The sequence below is a fragment of the Bufo gargarizans genome, chromosome 1 (genome assembly GCF_014858855.1).
Source record: "Bufo gargarizans isolate SCDJY-AF-19 chromosome 1, ASM1485885v1, whole genome shotgun sequence".
Taxonomy (NCBI): Eukaryota; Metazoa; Chordata; class Amphibia; order Anura; family Bufonidae; genus Bufo; species Bufo gargarizans.
In genome coordinates, this window is record NC_058080.1 from 221432398 (window position 1) to 221450899 (window position 18502).

At 44.6% G+C, this 18502-nt stretch overlaps 1 protein-coding gene across 6 annotated transcripts in view; it reads right to left on the bottom strand.

Annotated features, from left to right (window-relative positions):
• ALPK1 (alpha kinase 1) overlaps window positions 1-18502 on the bottom strand; it is a 195214-nt gene that overhangs the window by 159066 nt on the left and 17646 nt on the right. For 3 of the 6 annotated variants that reach the window (XM_044301770.1, XM_044301788.1, XM_044301779.1), the window contains exon 1: window positions 18350-18441. The exons of 1 other annotated variant lie outside the window; for it this stretch is intronic. The gene's annotated coding sequence lies outside the window, so the exon portion shown is untranslated. Of the gene's footprint in view, window positions 1-3495; window positions 3516-18349; window positions 18442-18502 lie in introns of those variants that run through there. 2 more of the 6 variants (XM_044301814.1, XM_044301805.1) reach the window with 2 other exon arrangements.

Genomic DNA, 18502 nt, shown 5'->3' on the forward strand with positions numbered 1-18502 from the left:
AATTCTGGGGAGTCAATTCTTGTGACTCTATATTGTACCATTCCTCTATTATTCCTACTAGAACGTATCAACAAAACAAAAGTCCAGGTCCGCGCTTCTAAGGAGATAGAGTTGGAAACGCCTTGTAGAAGGAAAGCGCAGTTAGTTTGTATTCTACGCTGAAACTTCCCCACAAGAACACGCCAAACTGCCGACCGAAACTTCACAGGGCAGAGGTAACCTTTCAAAAGATCAGCAACATAGTGTAGTACTTATGAATATGTCAAAGAATAAAGGCTATATTATACTCACAAAAAGCACCGCTAGTAATCAGCATATAAAACCATTTGAAATATCGCTGCCCGACCCGGGTTTCGCCCAAAGGCTTTGTCAGGGGCTCTACGTAGCTATGTGCCGGTGTCTATTTATACATCCAGGTGAATGCTTCCGTGTCAGGTATTAACCCTAACACGTCCGGCAAGCCTCATTATCAGTCCTTAACATCGGCAGTGATCCCATGTTTTTTAAAATATTTTACATAAAAAACAATCAATTATAAATACATATCATATATATAAAAAAACTATATGTAAAGTTTCATCAATTACATTCATAATAATTCATCATGTCTATAAATAACACAGAAATATATAAAATCACATGTTCATGATGGAAATAGAGTATCCTAATAAAGCAGAAAACAAGAAACAGATCTTCTAATCAATATTCACAAGCATAGGAGAAAATACCAGGATATCTTGTATATAGATAAAAGAACCGCATATATTCTAAAAGAACCGCAGGAAAATAACCTAATATCCCATTCTATATTAAGCCCCTTAGGTTGGAGACAATCAATATCAAAAATCCATTGGGCCTCTTTTTTTATTTATCTGTTTGATTGGGTCACCTCCTCTCCAAAATCTTGCATCTAAAAATTTGAGACCTGTCAGATTCTTTTGGTGAACACTTTTGAAATGTGCTGAAACACTATGTGTTTCTAAGCCTTTTTTGATATTTCTAATGTGTTCACCAATCCTAGTTTTTAATTTGCGCAGGGTCCTCCCTACATAATACAAACAGCAGGGACACGCCAGAATATATATGACCCCTGCTGTTTCGCAGGACATATTCCCTTTTATTCAGAATTCTTTTTTATCTGTCCCCACTATAACTTTATCGGCATTCCTGATCTTTTTATCAGCACTAATTCTATTCTTGCACCCGCTGCAAAAACCGCACCATGTGAATCGGTCTGTCTCAGCATTGGGTTTGGACTGTTTTCCAATATAGCTGTGCACCATTTTATTCCTCAAACTAGGTGCTTTTTTGAATATAAAGGGGGTGATTAGGTACAGAATCATCAATGACTGGATCATTTTTTTAGTATATCCCAAATTTTTTGTATAACTTTTTTTATTTGTGGGCAGAATGTTGAATAGGTAGTCATGAAAGCAAATTTATACTTATCTTCCTTAACCTTCGTTTTGTTTCCTTTCCTACTAACACATTTATCTTTAATACTATTATTAACCCGGACCTCTTCTCTTTGTTTATCTAATAACTCAGAACCATAGCCCTTTTCTTTAAATCTATTCAATATTATGTTACTTTGCTCTTCATAATCATTTATATTAGTACAATTACGCCTTATCCGTTGAAATTGGCCCTTTGGAATGTTATTAATCTATGGATCATAATGGCAGCTGCTTTTATCTATGTAGCTGTTTCTATCCGTGGGTTTAAAATATGTGATGGTTTGGATCTGCTCTCTGTTCAAGGAAATTTCAAGATCTAAAAACTGGACTTTTTCCTTACTAATGTTTTCCGTAAAAACAATGTTCCAGCTATTATTATTTATATAGGATAAAAAATCGCTTATTGATTTTGCATATTGCACTATGCTGCTGATCTTTTGAAAGGTTACCTCTGCCCTGTGAAGTTTCGGTCGCAGTGTGGCGTGTTCTTGTGGGGAAGTTTCAGCGTGGGATACGAACTAATTGCGCTTTCCTTCTACAAGGCGTTTCCAACTCTATCTCCTTAGAAGCGCGGACCTGGACTTTTGTTTTGTTGATTGCATGTTATAAGGAGGGAGGATCGACTCCTATTCTCAGGACTGTTGTTTAGTTTGCGACTTTACACATAGAATTCTTTATTTTTATCTACTAGAACTTATGAATGAATTGCTAGTAGTCTGCAATAAAGGTCCAGTTGACAGCAATGATTGAATAATGTCAGGCTGTCCAGGGACACCCCCATCTGGACCTTCACTGCAAACTGCTAGCAAGTCATTCATAACTAATAACAGGAATAACAGAGGAATGGTGCAACATAAGGTCACAAGAATAGATGCTTCAGGATTGTTATTACATGGGGGGTGCAAGTAGTTACCAAAACAGTTAGGGGTCCTCTTTAATGACAGGTGAAAAATATTGATCTTAGGACAGTGACCTCAGTGGTGCCAACCCCTCAGAGCAACAGTGACTTCAGTGGTATCGACCCCCTCAGAGCAACAGTGACCTACAGGTGACAGGTCTGTCCTTTATGGAGGTTGCATGGAGGTCTCCGGATGGCGTGTCCAGCGCTGAGACCCTCGCTGACCTCTATGAGCAGGAGTCTGAAGAGCTCAGCCACTTTTCCTCACTGCTGAGCACCCTAGTGAAGACGGTCCCCTAGACCTTCTATTGAGGCTGTCTTCAGTACTGCGCTCAGCAGGGAGGAGAGACAGCGCTCGGCTGAGCGCTTCAGACTCATCATTATAGGGGGAAACAAGGCACTCAGATCCGGGACCCCCACTAAATTTCACAGCAAGGCCACTTACCCCCGCAGTGAGGATCGCGCGCCTCCTTTCTCATTTCAGAGCGGTGTGCCATAAGCTCCGGCAGCCCGCTCAAACTGACCAATCACTAAGCTCCTTACTGTAAAGAGCTTTGTTATTGGTTGCTTCAGGCAGCATCGCTGCGTTGCCCGTGCTGTTCACAGAGCTCATAGCACTGATGAAAGGCAGGGAAAAGTCTAAGGAGTATTGGTACGCCTTAGACTTTTTCCAGGGAGTAAAAAGGCCTGAACAGGCATCTATGACGCTTGTACGGGCGTTATTGCAACCTCTGTGTTAGTAGATAATAAAATACTCCGTAGGGCATTGTTCCCCAGAGAAAGATACCTAGAAACATTGTACATATGTCTTTCTTTCTCTCCAATGCACTGTAAAGGACTTAATTTGAACCACAATGACAGACTTGGAGGTCCTTTGAAGTCTCTCCCAAATTCCAGAACAGAGGGTTTCCATAACACCATTGAATCAGTTTATGAAATGTCTTTGTCAGTTTATGAAATGTCTTTCCTCCTAGATATTCCATGATCAACTGCAAGTGGTATTACTGTACAGTATTTAAGCTCTGGCTCACAGATCCCAAATATGTCAACCATAGAATTCTATTGCACTATATCCCTGTGTGATGACTAACACGTGGCATGCAACAATGAAATACTCTCCACCATGTGCATGAAACATACCTGTATAATTTATCACCTTGAATATTCTCCTTCTCAGGTACAAGTGAATGGGAGCTGAGCTGCAGTACACGAGAAAGACCACTACATGGTGTACGGAGCAGTGGTGTTCCAGCTCTGAACATCTTTTTTATTTCCTGAAACGGGAGTGCCGGGTGTTGGAACGCAACCAATCTGATATCCTAGTCCCAGAAAACTCCTTTAAGTGGCTGAGCTGGATATTTCAGCTTTATCGCATTTACTTGAGTGGGACAAAATGGCAATACCCAGCACAGCCCCTACTTTATTTAGGGTGTATGAGTGTATGAATCATTGTAATCAATGCAATGACCACAGAGCTCATCATAGTGCTGAGTCTTTTCAAACAGCTGATCCTTAAAGTGTTCCTAAACTTATAAAGTTTATTAAAACCTATGCTGCTCTCCTAAAACATGGCATAGATGTGCTATGGCAAGGTTTTAGTGGAGCTGGCACAGGCAGAAGAGCTTTGTGCTATGCTGAGCTCCTGCCCTGCGCCCGCTCGTTCTGCTCTGCTAAAGCCTTAAATGTTGCAGGGTCTAGCAGAGCGTGGCAAAAGGGCGCAGGGCAGAAACTCAGCATAGAACATCACTCCTCTGCCTGTGCCCACTCTGCTAAAGCCTGGCATAGCACATGAGAAGCAAAATAGACAAAAGCAGCAATGTGCTAAGGAGCTCCTGCGTTTAAAGCATTCAGTGCGGCAGCAAGGGAATCCGTTCTCCCATACACTGCAGGGTCAGGGTTGCCATCGAGAAAACCAAATTAGTCTTACCGGCAATTCCCTTTTCACAAAACCTCCACGACGGCACCTTACATAAAGATTATCCTCCTCCTACTAGGCAGGGACAGGAAACTTCAAAAAGGACCACCTCCATGCTTACTTCAGTGTCTCCCGCAGTTGGTAGGTCCTAAACTCATAATGCATACCTACAGACTTCCTTAGGCTACTTTCACACTTGCGGCAGTGTGATCCGGCGGGCAGTTCCGTCGTCGGAACTGGCCGCCGGATCCGCCGATCTGCTGCTGCCTGAAAGCATTTGTGAGACGGATCCGGATGCGGATCCGTCTCACAAATGCATTGCAAGGACGGATCCGTCTATCCGCTTGTCATGCGGACCGACGGATCCGTCTTGTAAATTTTTCGCATTTTTACCGATCTGCGCATGCGCATGCCGGAACGACGGATCCGGCATTCCGGTATTCTGAATGCCGGATCCGGCGCTAATACATTCCTATGGGAAAAAATGCCGGATCTGCATCAGCTTCAGTTACTGATAATACAACCTTCTGCATCAGGTTCCGTTACTGATAATACAACCATCTGCATCAGCTTCAGTTACTGATAATACAACCATCTGCATCAGTTTGAACGGATCTGGTTGTATTATCTTTAACATTTATTTAACATTGCCAAGACGGATCCGTTTTGAATTCCATTAAAAGTCAATGGAGGACGGATCCGTTTTCTATTGTGGCAGATTGTGGCAGAGAAAACAGATCCATCCCCATTGACTTGCAATGGGGGTCATGCTGCGGTTTTCTCTCCGGTCTGGGAACGGAACAGAATGCATTTTGGAGCATTCCGTTCCCCTTCAGTTCCGTTTTAATTCCCATTGACAATGAATGGGGACAAAACTGAAGCATTTTTTTCCGGTATTGCGCCCCCAAGATGGAACTCAATACTGAAAAACTTTAACGCTAGTGTGAAACTAGCCTTACATAACCCTAATAAACAAAACTAAAACTATATATATATATATATATATATATATATATATATGTTATATATATATATATAACTCCACCCAGTTGAACCTAAAGCTTTCTGCTTTTCCTCTATGTGAGGTGCCATCATGGAGATTTTGTGAAAAGGGAATTACCGGTAAGACTGATTCAGTTTTTCCCCTCACCTCCATGACGGCACCTTACATAGAGATCTACCAGATAATCAATAACTAGGGTGGGACAATAGAATCTCCATTCTATAATATTTGACAAAGGTGTGAGGATTAGACGCTGCCTGATATATCTGTTCCAAGGAAGCTGAGCCTTAAGACTAGGAGGATCTTTCCCCATAATCTTATAAAACTTACAAATAGCTGATCTCGGCCACCTAGCAATGGTAGCTTTAGAGCATGGGTGTCAAACATGCGGCCCGCGGGCCGCATGCGGCCCGCAATGAATATCTTTGCGGCCCGGCAAGTATTTCTGAACATGAGCGCGCTGCTATCAGCGCGCTCAAGTTCTCTCAGCAGCACGGGGAGAAGGAAGCTGTCCTCCCTCCCCCTGTGCTGCTGCCGCTGCCACCAATGAGAAGAGAGGGGGGGGGGGGAGGGGCGGGCGCACTGCGCCACCAATGAGAATAGAGGGGGGGAGGAGGGGCGGGCGCACTGCGCCACCAATGAGAATAGAGGGGGGGGGAGGAGGGACGGGCGCACTGCGCCACCAATGATTGGACTATTTCCACACAGAGCGGCGCCCAGCACTCACCATTAGTCCTGGGCGCCGCTCCGTTCGCCCACAGTGCCCCATTACTGTCTCCTCTCCTGCTCCACATGCTGCTTACTATCGGAGCGATGGGAGGAGACATCAGCTTCACTAGTGGGCGTTCCTTCTCCCTGCGCTGCGATTGGACAGCGCTACAGCCAGGAAGAAGGAACGCCCACTAGTGAAGCTGATGTCTCCTCCCATCGCTCCGATAGTAATCAGCAGCATCTGGAGCAGGAGACAGTAATGGAGCACTGCAGTCGAACGAGCGGCGCCCAAGACTAATGGTGAGTGCTGAGACATCGCTGGGCGCCGCTCTGTGTGGCCTGATAGTGAAAGAAGTTTAACACAATACAGGAGGCGGGTGCCGGCAGCAGAATCGCATTGCCGGCACCCTGCCCCTGACAGGGAGCTGCGACCAGAGGCAGTTAACCCCTTAGGTGCCGCACCTGAGGGGTTAACTGCTGATCTGCTAGTACCCGCCTCCTGTATAAAGGGGTAATTTATCATTGGTGGTGCAGTGTGCCCCCCCCCCTCAACCCCCCCATCCCATTAAAATCATTGGTGGCACAGTGCGCCAGCCCCTCTCAACCCCCCAGTATTGAAATCATTGGTGGCAGTGGCCACAGGGACCTCTCCCCTCCCCCTCATTGGTGGTGCAGTGGCAGCTTCTGATCGGAGCCCCAGCTGTGTAAGCCTGGGGCTCCGATCAGTTACCATGGCAGCCAGGACGCTACAGAAGCCCTGGTTGCCATGGTAACATCCCTGATGCTGTGTGCACAAGGCACAGAGCAGCAGGGACAGTGTGAAGTCCTATTCACCCTGATAGAGCTGAATAGGACAAGGGATGAAAGATCCCAGGTTCTCGCCCCTAAGGCTACTTTCACACTTGCGTTCAGAGCGGATCCGTCTGAGACGGATCCGCTCATATAATGCAGACGGTGGATCCGTTCAGAACGGATCCGTCTGCATTATATTGTAAAAAAAATTCTAACTGTGAAAGTAGCCTGAACGGATCCGTCCAGACTTTTACATTGAAAGTCAATGGGGGACGGATCCGTTTGAAGATTGAGCCATATTGTGTCATCTTCAAACGGATCCGTCCCCATTGACTTCTATTGTAAGTCTGGACGGATCCGCACGCCTCCGCACGGCCAGGCGTTTTTTTTTATGCGGCCCACATAAACTTAAATTTTGTTTTTTTGGCCCATGTTAGCCTTTGAGTTTGACATGCTTGCTTTAGAGGCTTTGAACCCTTTCCTATTCCCTAAGAACTGACTGAACAGGTTGTCAGAATTTCTCCAGGACTTAGTAACAGACAAGTACTGTTACTGTGGAGACAAGTACTGGAGAATACATCTTCCTACATCCAACTTGTGAAAAAGTTTTTCTTTTTCAGATTTATGGTTTTCACAGAAAGAAAGAAGAACATCCTGTATTCTGTGAAACTCCGATACAACTTTAGGAAGAAAATAATTTTTAAATCTTAAAATTATTCTATCTTCTTTCACAATCAGGAAAGGTTCTCTGATCGAAAAACTTGGATCTCATTAACCCTCTTAGCAGTGGTTGTGGCAACCAAAAACACAGCTTTGAGTGTCAAATGTCTAATGCTAGCCTCCTCAATTGGCTCGAAAAGAGGCAAAGTACGACCTGATAACACCAAGTTCAAATTATAGGGAGCCACAAAAGATCTAATTTTAGGTCTTAACCTATCTGCCCCCTTCCGAAATTGTACTATCCAAGGATGTAACGCTAGCTTCTCGTCCACAAATAAACTGAAAGCAGATATCTGAACTCTGAGAGTGCTAGGTCAAAGTCCTTTGCTGAAACCATGTTGAAGGAAACCTAGCACAGAACAAACATCTCCAACGCTACCAGAATAGTTCCGAACACCAGGAAACATATTTTTTCCAGATCTTTTGGTATATTCTACAAGTAACCTTTTTCTTACTGGCTAGCATGGTACATAAAACGGAATCCGAAAGACTCTTGGACTTTAAAATTACCCTCTCATGATCCAAGCTGAATGATTTAGACTTGACACCTGAGGATGAAGAACCAGCTTCTGAGACAGGACATCCTCACCCAATAGACAGAGCAAGGGTAAGGGAAATTTTCTATTTTTTTTCTTTTGGATAACTTATCCCTAAATAGACAGAGACACAGACATTTTTACTGGCAAATTGGAAAGCCATAATTAATGATAAATAATACATGTCTATTGCTCAATATACTAATAAAAAGTAATTACCAGCATTTACTGTGAGCTGTAAAATGATGATAACTACCACCAAAATAATCTAGTCAAGAACCACCAGCCTCAAAAAATCACAGACACATCAATTTTTTTCGCAGACACAGAAAAAAGCCACCTATTCTTACAGACTATCCAGAAATGTCTGGATGGTTGGCAACCCTCGCTACAGGCACCTGAACTTTAGGTGTGTATATCACATGAAAAGCAAACAAAATAGAAAAAATCATTATAGGGCATTTACAGTAGGTTTTAATAAACTTTGGGGGTCATTTATTAAACAGAAATACGCCTATATTAGATGTATTACTGGCACAGATTTCAGTGTGAAGGTCCTTTGCGCCACAATCTGAAACTTCTCCCTGCTCACGCCAGGTCTAAAAAAGTGTCCGTGACGTGGGTGGGGTGGGGTAGGGGATGGGCTGGCAGGCCCGTCTCATTTACCATTTTCTACACCTAGTTATAAAATGGTCTAATGTAAGACAGCTAGGAAGCTGTCTTACATTTAGAAGCAGCGGTGGATCCACAGAAGTTATGTAGAGGCTGGCGCCTCTACAGAACTCCGGCGGATCCACCACCAGTACAGGGCTTTATTAAGACCGGCGTCTAAAACACCGGTCTTAATAAATGTGTCCCTTTTTTTCTAAGTTTAGGTACACTTTAAGGAACCTCCACCGACCTAAGAATGACGACCTATCCTGAGTATAGCTAATAAATATTTATATCCAGGAAAACCCCAGTGATGCTAAAGCACTGAGCATGATGTAATATTACACATAAAACCTGTTTGTGTTATTATACCAGTCCACTTACTGTAACAAGCCCTCTCCTGTAAGGTATGCACGTCACAAGACCTTCCCCCACAAAACAATACAAATGGTCCAACCTTCTGCTAGCATGACAATCATAGCTTTTAACTTTAACCCCTTCAGGACCCTGGCATCTTTCTTTTTCGTCTTTAACTCCCTGTTTTCCCGGAGCCATAACTTTTTTTGTTTTCCGTTCACACAGCTGTATGAGAGCATGTCTTTTGCGGGACAAGTTATACTTTATAATGGCACCATTTAATATTGCATCCAGTGTAGTAGGAAGCTGAAAACAAGTCCAAATGGGGTGAAATTGGAAAAACAACACAATTCCACCATAGTTTTAAGGCATTCCCTATGCAGTAAAGCTGACCTGTTATGGGGGATCTGTGGATGGCACTGTTATGGAGGGGATCCGTGGATGGCACTGTTATGGAGGGAATCTGTGGATGGCACTGTTATGGAGGGGATCTGTAGATGGCACTGTTATGGAGGGGGTCTGTGGATGGCACTGTTATGGAGGGGATCTGTGGATGGCACTGTTATGGAGGGAATCTGTGGATGGAACTATTATGGAGGGGATATGTGGGTGGCACTGTTATGGAGGGGATCTGTGGATGGCACTGTTATGGAGGGGATCTGTGGATGGCACTGTTATGGAGGGGGATCTGTGGATGGCACTGTTATGGGGAGGGGAATCTGTGCACTGTTATGGGGAGGAGGATATGTGGATGGCACTGTTATGGGGAGGGGGATATGTGGATGGCACTGTTATGGGGAGGGGGATCTGCACACTGTTATGGGGAGGGGGATCTGTGGATGGCACTGTTATGGTTAGGGGGATCTGTGCACTGTTATGGGGAGAGGGGATCTGTGGATGACACTGATATGGGGGATCTAAAGATGACACTATATAGCATCTTATGCTATATGTGTCATCCACAGATCCCCCTCCCCAAACCAATACACAGATCCCCCTCCCCATAACAGTGCACAGATCCCCCTCCCCATAACAGTGCACAGATCCCGCTCCCCATAACAGTGCACAGATCCCCCTCCACATAGCAGTGCCATCCACAGATCCCCCTCCACATAGCAGTGCCATCCACAGATCCCCCTCCACATAGCAGTGCCACAGATCCCCTTCCACATAGCAGTGCCATCCACAGATCCCCCTCCCCATAACAGCCCCGGCCCCGCTGCTCACAGCAGACTATTCTGGCAGTAACTTTTACTCAGCGCATCTTTATTACCTTACAATGAAGCTCCAGTAACAGGCAGAGCGGGCGGTGGTGTAACGTCACTTACTCACATGACGCGCCTGCTCCTCCCACTTTATGAATGAAGCAGGCGGAGCAGGCGCATCACGTAAGTAAGTGACGTTACGCCGCCGCCCGCTCTGCCTGTTACTGGAGCTTCATTGTAAGGTAAAATAAAGATGCGCTGATTTAACCACTTCAGCCCCCCTAGCTTAAACACCCTTAATGACCAGACCACTTTTTACACTTCTGCACTACACTACTTTCACCGTTTATTGCTCGGTCATGCAACTTACCACCCAAATGAATTTTACCTCCTTTTCTTCTCACTAATAGAGCTTTCATTTGGTGGTATTTCATTGCTGCTGACATTTTTACTTTTTTTGTTATTAATCGAAATTTAACGAAATTTTTGAAAAAAAATGACATTTTCACTTTCAGTTGTAAAATAAAAAAAACAACATCCATATATAAATTTTTTGCTAAATTTATTGTTCTACATGTCTTTGATAAAAAAAAATGTTTGGGTGAAAAAAAATATGGTTTGGGTAAAAGTTATAGCGTTTACAAACTATGGTACAAAAATGTGAATTTCCGCTTTTTGAAGCAGCTCTGACTTTCTGAGCACCTGTCATGTTTCCTGGGGTTTTACAATGCCCAGACAGTAGAAAACCCCCACAAATAACCCCATTTCGGAAAGTAGACACCCTAAGGTATTTGCTGATGGGCATAGTGAGTTCATAGAACTTTTTATTTTTTGTCACAAGTTAGCGGAAAATTATGAATTTTTTTTTCTTTTTCTTTTTTCCTTACAAAGTCTCATATTCCACTAACTTGTGACAAAAAATAAAAACTTCCATGAACTCACTATGCCCATCATGAAATACCTTGGGGTGTCTTCTTTCCAAAATGGGGTCACTTGTGGGGTAGTTATACTGCCCTGGCATTTTAGGGCCCCAAATGCGTGAGAAGTAGTTTGAAATCAAAATCTGTAAAAAATGCCCTGTGAAATCCGAAAGGTGCTCTTTGGAATGTGGGCCCCTTTGCCCACCTAGGCTGCAAAAAAGTGTCACACATGTGGTATCGCCGTACTCAGGAGAAGTTGGGGAATGTGTTTTGGGGTGTCATTTTACATATACCCATGCTGGGTGAGATAAATATCTCGGCAAAAGACAACTTTTCCCATTTTTTTTATACAAAGTTGGCATTTTACCAAGATATTTATCTCACCCAGCATGGATATATGTAAAATGATACCCCAAAACACATTCCCCAACTTCTCCTGAGTATGGCGATACCACATGTGACACTTTTTTGCAGCCTAGATGCGCAAAGGGGCCCAAATTCCTTTTAGGGGGGCATTTTTAGACATTTGGATCCCAGACTTCTTCTCACGCTTTAGGGCCCCTAAAAAGTCAGGGCATAAATACCCCACATGTGACCCCATTTTGGAAAGAAGACACCGCAAGGTATTCAATGAGGGGCATGGCGAGTTCATAGAATATTTTTTTTTTTGGGCACAAGTTAGCGGAAATTGATTTTTTTAGTTTTTTTCTCACAAAGTCTCCCTTTCCGCTAACTTGGGACAAAATTTTAAATCTTTCATGGACTCAATATGCCCCTCACGGAATACCTTGGGGTGTCTTCTTTCCGAAATGGGGTCACATGTGGGGTATTTATACTGCCCTGGTATTTTAGGGGCCCAAATGCGTGAGAAGAAGTCTGGAATATAAATGTCTAAAACATTTTACGCATTTGGATTCCGTGAGGGGTATGGTGAGTTCATGTGAGATTTTATTTTTTGACACAAGTTAGTGGAATATGAGACTTTGCAAGAAAAAACAAAACAAAAAAAATAAATATCAATTTCCGCTAACTTGTGCCAAAAAAATAAAAAATGTCTGAATGGAGCCTTACAGGGGGGTGATCAATGACAGGGGGGTGATCAGGGAGTCTATATGGGGTGATCACCACCCTGTCATTGATCACCCCCCTTTAAGGCTCCATTCAGACGTCCGTATGTGTTTTGCGGATCCGACCCATGGATGCGTGGATCCGTAAAACACATACAGACGTCTGAATGGAGCCTTACAGGGGGGTGATCAATGACAGGGGGGTGATCAGGGAGTGTATATGGGGTGATCACCCCCCTGTAAGGCTCCATTCAGACGTCTGTATGTGTTTTGCGGATCCGATCCATGGATGCAAGGATCCGTAAAACACATACGGACGTCTGAATGGAGCCTTACAGGGGGGTGATCATCCCATATAGACTCCCTGATCACCCCCCTGTAAGGCTCCATTCAGACGTCTGTATGTGTTTTGCGGATCCGATCCATTGATGCGTGGATCCGTAAAACACATACAGGCGTCTGAATGGAGCCTTACAGGGGGGTGATCAGGGAGTGTATATGGGGTGATCACCCCCCTGTTATTGATCACCCCCCTGTAAGGCTCCATTCAGACGTCCGTATGTGTTTTGCGGATCCAATCTATGGATGCGTGGATCCGTAAAACACATACGGGCGTCTGAATGGAGCCTTACAGGGGGGTGATCAATGACAGGGGGTGATCAGGGAGTGTATATGGGGTGATCACCCCCTGTCATTGATCACCCCCCTGGTAAGGCTCCATTCAGACGTCAGTATGTGTTTTGCGGATCCGATCCATGGATGCGTGGATCCGTAAAACACATACGGACATTGAATAGAGCCTTACAGGGGGGTGATCAGGGAGTCTATATGGGGTGATCAGGGGTTCATAAGGGGTTAATAAGTGACAGTGGGGGGGTGTAGCGTAGTGTAGTGGTGGTTGGTGCTACTTTACAGAGCTACCTGTGTCCTCTGGTGGTCGATCCAAGCAAAAGGGAGCACCAGAGGACCAGGTAGCAGGTATATTAGACGCTGTTATCAAAACAGCGTCTAATATACCTGTTAGGGGTTAAAAAAAATCGAATCTACAGCCTGCCAGCGAACGATCGCTGCTGGCAGGCTGTAGATCCAGTCTCTTACCGGCCGATCCTGTGAACGCGCGCGCCTGTGTGCGCGCGTTCACAGGAAATCTCGCCTCTCGCGAGATGACGCACGGATGCGTCCAGGAGGAATGAATCGACCGCCTCCAGGACGCATCCGTGCACTATGCAGTCCTGGAGCGGTTAAAGTAAACCACCCGCATAGCAACAAATCTGCAAATATTCTATAACTGGATTCGTCGACAACGAATCCAGTTATCGAATATTATCGATAAAGTCGATTAATCGTTGCAGCCCTAGCCTTAAATAGGTTGTGCAAGAATGTGGGGAACACCCCCCTCACTTGGCCAGATCTATAAAAGGAAGCTCAGGCTTTGTTCACATTTCCGTCAAGATCCGTCAGGCCGTGCCGGCACAGAGCACATAAATACCAGGTTTTGGCTGGACAAAAAACGTTACATGTTTTTTTAGCCCGGACTGGCATTTGGACTGACTCCACAGCCCAGGATCAAACGTCTGACATAGGGCAGTGCCGCTAATAAGATGGTATGTCATATGGTTTATGTATGATGGTACCCTGGTGCAGGAACTATGACCATGGTATTGGCATCAAAGGGAAACTTTCTCTTCATTTAGGGCTCATGCACGCAAACGTATTTTCTTTCCGTGTCCGTTCCGTTTATTTTTTTTGCAAACTGTATGTGGTACCATTCATTTCAATTGGTCTGCAAAAAAATTGAAGTTACTCCGTGTACATTCCATTTCCGTATGTCTGTTCCGGAAAAAAATAGAACATAACGGACAAGGATAGTACTGTTCTTTTAGGGGCCTGCTGTTCCGCTCAACAAAATACGGAATACACATAGATGTCATCCGTATTTTTTGCGGACCTCAGAATACATACGGTCGTGTGCATGAGCCCTTAGGGTACATTCACACGTCAGTATTTTGTAATCTGCATCCGTTCCGCAAATGCGGACCCATTCATTTCAATGGCCCGCAAAAAAAGCGGACAGCACTCAGTGTGCTGTCCGCATCCATTGGTACGTTCCGTTACCTGATCAAAACGAAAACGTGTACAGGCAGCCTAACAAAAGCAAGAGATAATAATACCACTAAAAGTAGAAATAATACTAACAAGAAACAATACAGGGAGTGCAGAATTATTAGGCAAGTTGTATTTTTGAGGATTAATTTTATTATTGAACAACAACCATGTTCTCAATGAACCCAAAAAACTCATTAATATCCGCTGAATATTTTTGGAAGTAGTTTTTAGTTTTAGCTATTTTAGGGGGATATCTGTGTGTGCAGGTGACTATTACTGTACATAATTATTAGGCAACTTAACAAAAAACAAATATATACCCATTTCAATTATTTATTTTTACCAGTGAAACCAATATAACATCTCAACATTCACAAATATACATTTCTGACATTCAAAAACAAAACAAAAACAAATCAGTGACCAATATAGCCACCTTTCTTTGCAAGGACACTCAAAAGCCTGCCATCCATGGATTCTGTCAGTGTTTTGATCTGTTCACCATCAACATTGCGTGCAGCAGCAACCACAGCCTCCCAGACACTGTTCAGAGAGGTGTACTGTTTTCCCTCCTTGTAAATCTCACATTTGATGATGGACCACAGGTTCTCAATGGGGTTCAGATCAGGTGAACAAGGAGGCCATGTCATTAGATTTTCTTCTTTTATACCCTTTCTTGCCAGCCACGCTGTGGAGTACTTGGACGCGTGTGATGGAGCATTGTCCTGCATGAAAATCATGTTTTTCTTGAAGGACGCAGACTTCTTCCTGTACCACTGCTTGAAGAAGGTGTCTTCCAGAAACTGGCAGTAGGACTGGGAGTTGAGCTTGACTCCATCCTCAACCCAAAAAGGCCCCACAAGCTCATCTTTGATGATACCAGCCCAAACCAATACTCCACCTCCACCTTGCTGGCGTCTGAGTCGGACTGGAGCTCTCTGCCCTTTACCAATCCAGCCACGGGCCCATCAAGACTCACTCTCATTTCATCAGTCCATAAAACCTTAGAAAAATCAGTCTTGAGATATTTCTTGGCCCAGTCTTGACGTTTCAGCTTGTGTGTCTTGTTCAGTGGTGGTCGTCTTTCAGCCTTTCTTACCTTGGCCATGTCTCTGAGTATTGCACACCTTGTGCTTTTGGGCACTCCAGTGATGTTGCAGCTCTGAAATATGGCCAAACTGGTGGCAAGTGGCATCTTGGCAGCTGCACGCTTGACTTTTCTCAGTTCATGGGCAGTTATTTTGCGCTTTGGTTTTTCCACACGCTTCTTGCGACCCTGTTGACTATTTTGAATGAAACGCTTGATTGTTCGATGATCACGCTTCAGAAGCTTTGCAATTTTAAGAGTGCTGCATCCCTCTGCAAGATATCTCACTATTTTTGACTTTTCTGAGCCTGTCAAGTCCTTCTTTTGACCCATTTTGCCAAAGGAACTGATATAGGGTGTTGATGTCATTAGACCACACCCCTTCTCATTACAGAGATGCACATCACCTAATATGCTTAATTGGTAGTAGGCTTTCGAGCCTATACAGCTTGGAGTAAGACAACATGCATAAAGAGGATGATGTGGTCAAAATACTCATTTGCCTAATAATTCTGCACGTAGTGTACTAATGCCATTAACACCTTCCCGACCAGCACTGTACTAGTACGGTGCTGGCCTGGTCTTTGAAGATGCAGATGTTTATCACCGTGCACACTTCAGATGCGGTGGTCAATCTTGACCACGGCATCCACGATCACAAAAACCCGGAAGCACGCGCTTCCGGTAATGCTCTGACTCCCGCCAGCGGCGATCGGAGAAGCCGGAGCTTGTATGCGGCAGCCCCTGTCATAGAGAATGACAGGAGGCTGCTGCATAGTGTTTCTTTGTCTGCAGCAGGGATCCATAGGAAACTAGTACATTTCTCATGTCATGTTCGAAACGCATTAACAAGAGGGGGAAGTGGAGATATTGTTCACTGATTGTATTCTTAAGGAACACGAATATAGACCAAAGCGACTTGAAAGAATCGGTTCGTGCTGGACGTTTTTTATTTGCTACATTTCTCATAGACTCCAGTGCTAACACATTGGAGGCTATGAGAATAGCAATCTAATAATTGCTGGTTATAGTTTCCTAAGGCCTCTTTCACACTTGCGTTGTCCGGATCCGGCGTGTACTCCACTTGCCGGAATTACACGCCGGATCCGGAAAAACGCAAGTGTACTGAAAGCATTTGAAGACGGATCCGTCTTCAAAATGCTTTCAGTGTTACTATGGCACCCAGGACGCTATTAAAGTCCTGGGTGCCATAGTAGTAGTGGGGAGCGGGGGAGCGGTATACTTACCATCCGTGCGGCTCCCGGGGCGCTCCAGAATGACGTCAGAGCGCCCCATGCGCATGGATCATGTGATCCATGCGATCACGTCATCCATGCGCCTGGGGCGCCCTGACGTCACTCTGGAGCGCCCCGGGAGCCGCACGGATGGTAAGTATGCTGCTCCCCGCTCCCCATTACAGTTTACCATGGCTGCCAGGACTTTAGCGTCCCGGCAGCCATGGTAACCATTGAGAAAAAGCTAAACGTCGCATCCGGCAATGCGCCGAAACGACGTTTAGCTTAAGGCCGGATCCGGATCAATGCCTTTCAATGGGCATTCATTCCGGATCCGGCCTTGCGGCAAGTGTTCCGGATTTTTGGCCGGAGCAAAAGCGCAGCATGCTGCGCTATTTGCTGCGGCCAAAAAACGTTCCGTTCCGGAACTGAAGACATCCTGATGCATCCTGAAGGACGGACTGTCCATTCAGAATGCATTAGGAAAATCCTGATCAGTATTCTTCCGGCATAGAGCCCCGACGACGGAACTCTATGCCGGAAGACTATAACGCAGGTGTGAAAGAGCCCTAAGGGAACCAGAAAAAAGTGTGGGGAAAAAATTAACGTTTAAAAAATAAAAAAAATTCAAATCACTACCCTTTCCCCAAAATAAAAATGAAAAACACTAAAAAAAAAATACACATCATGCCATTTGTCACATGTGAAAACGTCCGCTCTATAAAAACATTCTCCCCAGACGGCAACTGGAGAAATGGAAAAAACCATCAAAATGGCAATTTCTCCGTTTTTGGTCGCTTCATTTCCCACAATTTTTTTTAATAAAAAGTGATATGTGACATATAAAACAGCAGATTGTCAGCATCCTGATTAGGGTCCGGCTACACTGTCAGGTTTTCTGATGCAGTTTGTTTTAAAAAACTCGTACACACCCCAGAATGGTATGAATGAAAAGTACAGATCACCCTGCAAAGAAGTAGCCTTCACAGATCTCCATACATAGAAGTCCAAAAAGGGGTCAGAACGCGGCGACGAGAAAATAACGCTGCTTTTATTTCAAGGTTTTTATTATTTTATCACTATCAAAAACCTACACATATAAGGTATCGCTGGATTCGTACGGACCGGGAAAACTAAAGCAACTGGTCAGTTTTATCGCACATCCAACGTCTTAAATAAATAAAACGCGTAAAACTGTGGCAGAATTGTTTTTTTGTTTTTTTTTCAATTCCACCCGATTTGGATTATTTTTCCTGCTTCCCCTACATCATATGCAATATTAAATGGTGGCATTAGAAAGCACAACTCATCCTGCAAAAAAAAAAAAGCCCTCATGAAGCGAGGAAATCAAAAAAGTTATGGCTTTGGGAGGGCAGGGAGCGCAGAATGGAAACCTCCAAGGTAGAAAGGGTTAATAATAGTAAAGTGCCAGAAGTAGTGGTAATAATAACGCTAGTAGTAATAATACATGGTATCTAGTACTGATCCCTAGAAGAGATTGTGAGCACTGTGTCTGAGCTCCGCCGGTGACGTCACGCCCACTGAGGGGAATTCCTGACTGGAACAGGAAGGATCAGGAAGTGAAGTCTAACCACAACTGGTGTGAGGGGATAATGGGGGAAGGGGCGACTGCCGTACGTGTGTGCCAGTCTAGGGCAGACAGTAAAGTGTTACAGGTGAGGTACATACTATTAGCTGGCGGCATGGGGGACCTGCGCCCTGTCCGTCCCTCCTGGCCGGGGGTTGATGCTGCTTTCCACACAGCAGGGGAGGGAGGAGGCGTGTGACAGGAATGGAGGGGAGGGAGGAGGCGTGTGACAGGAATGGGCGGGCTGCTGCTGC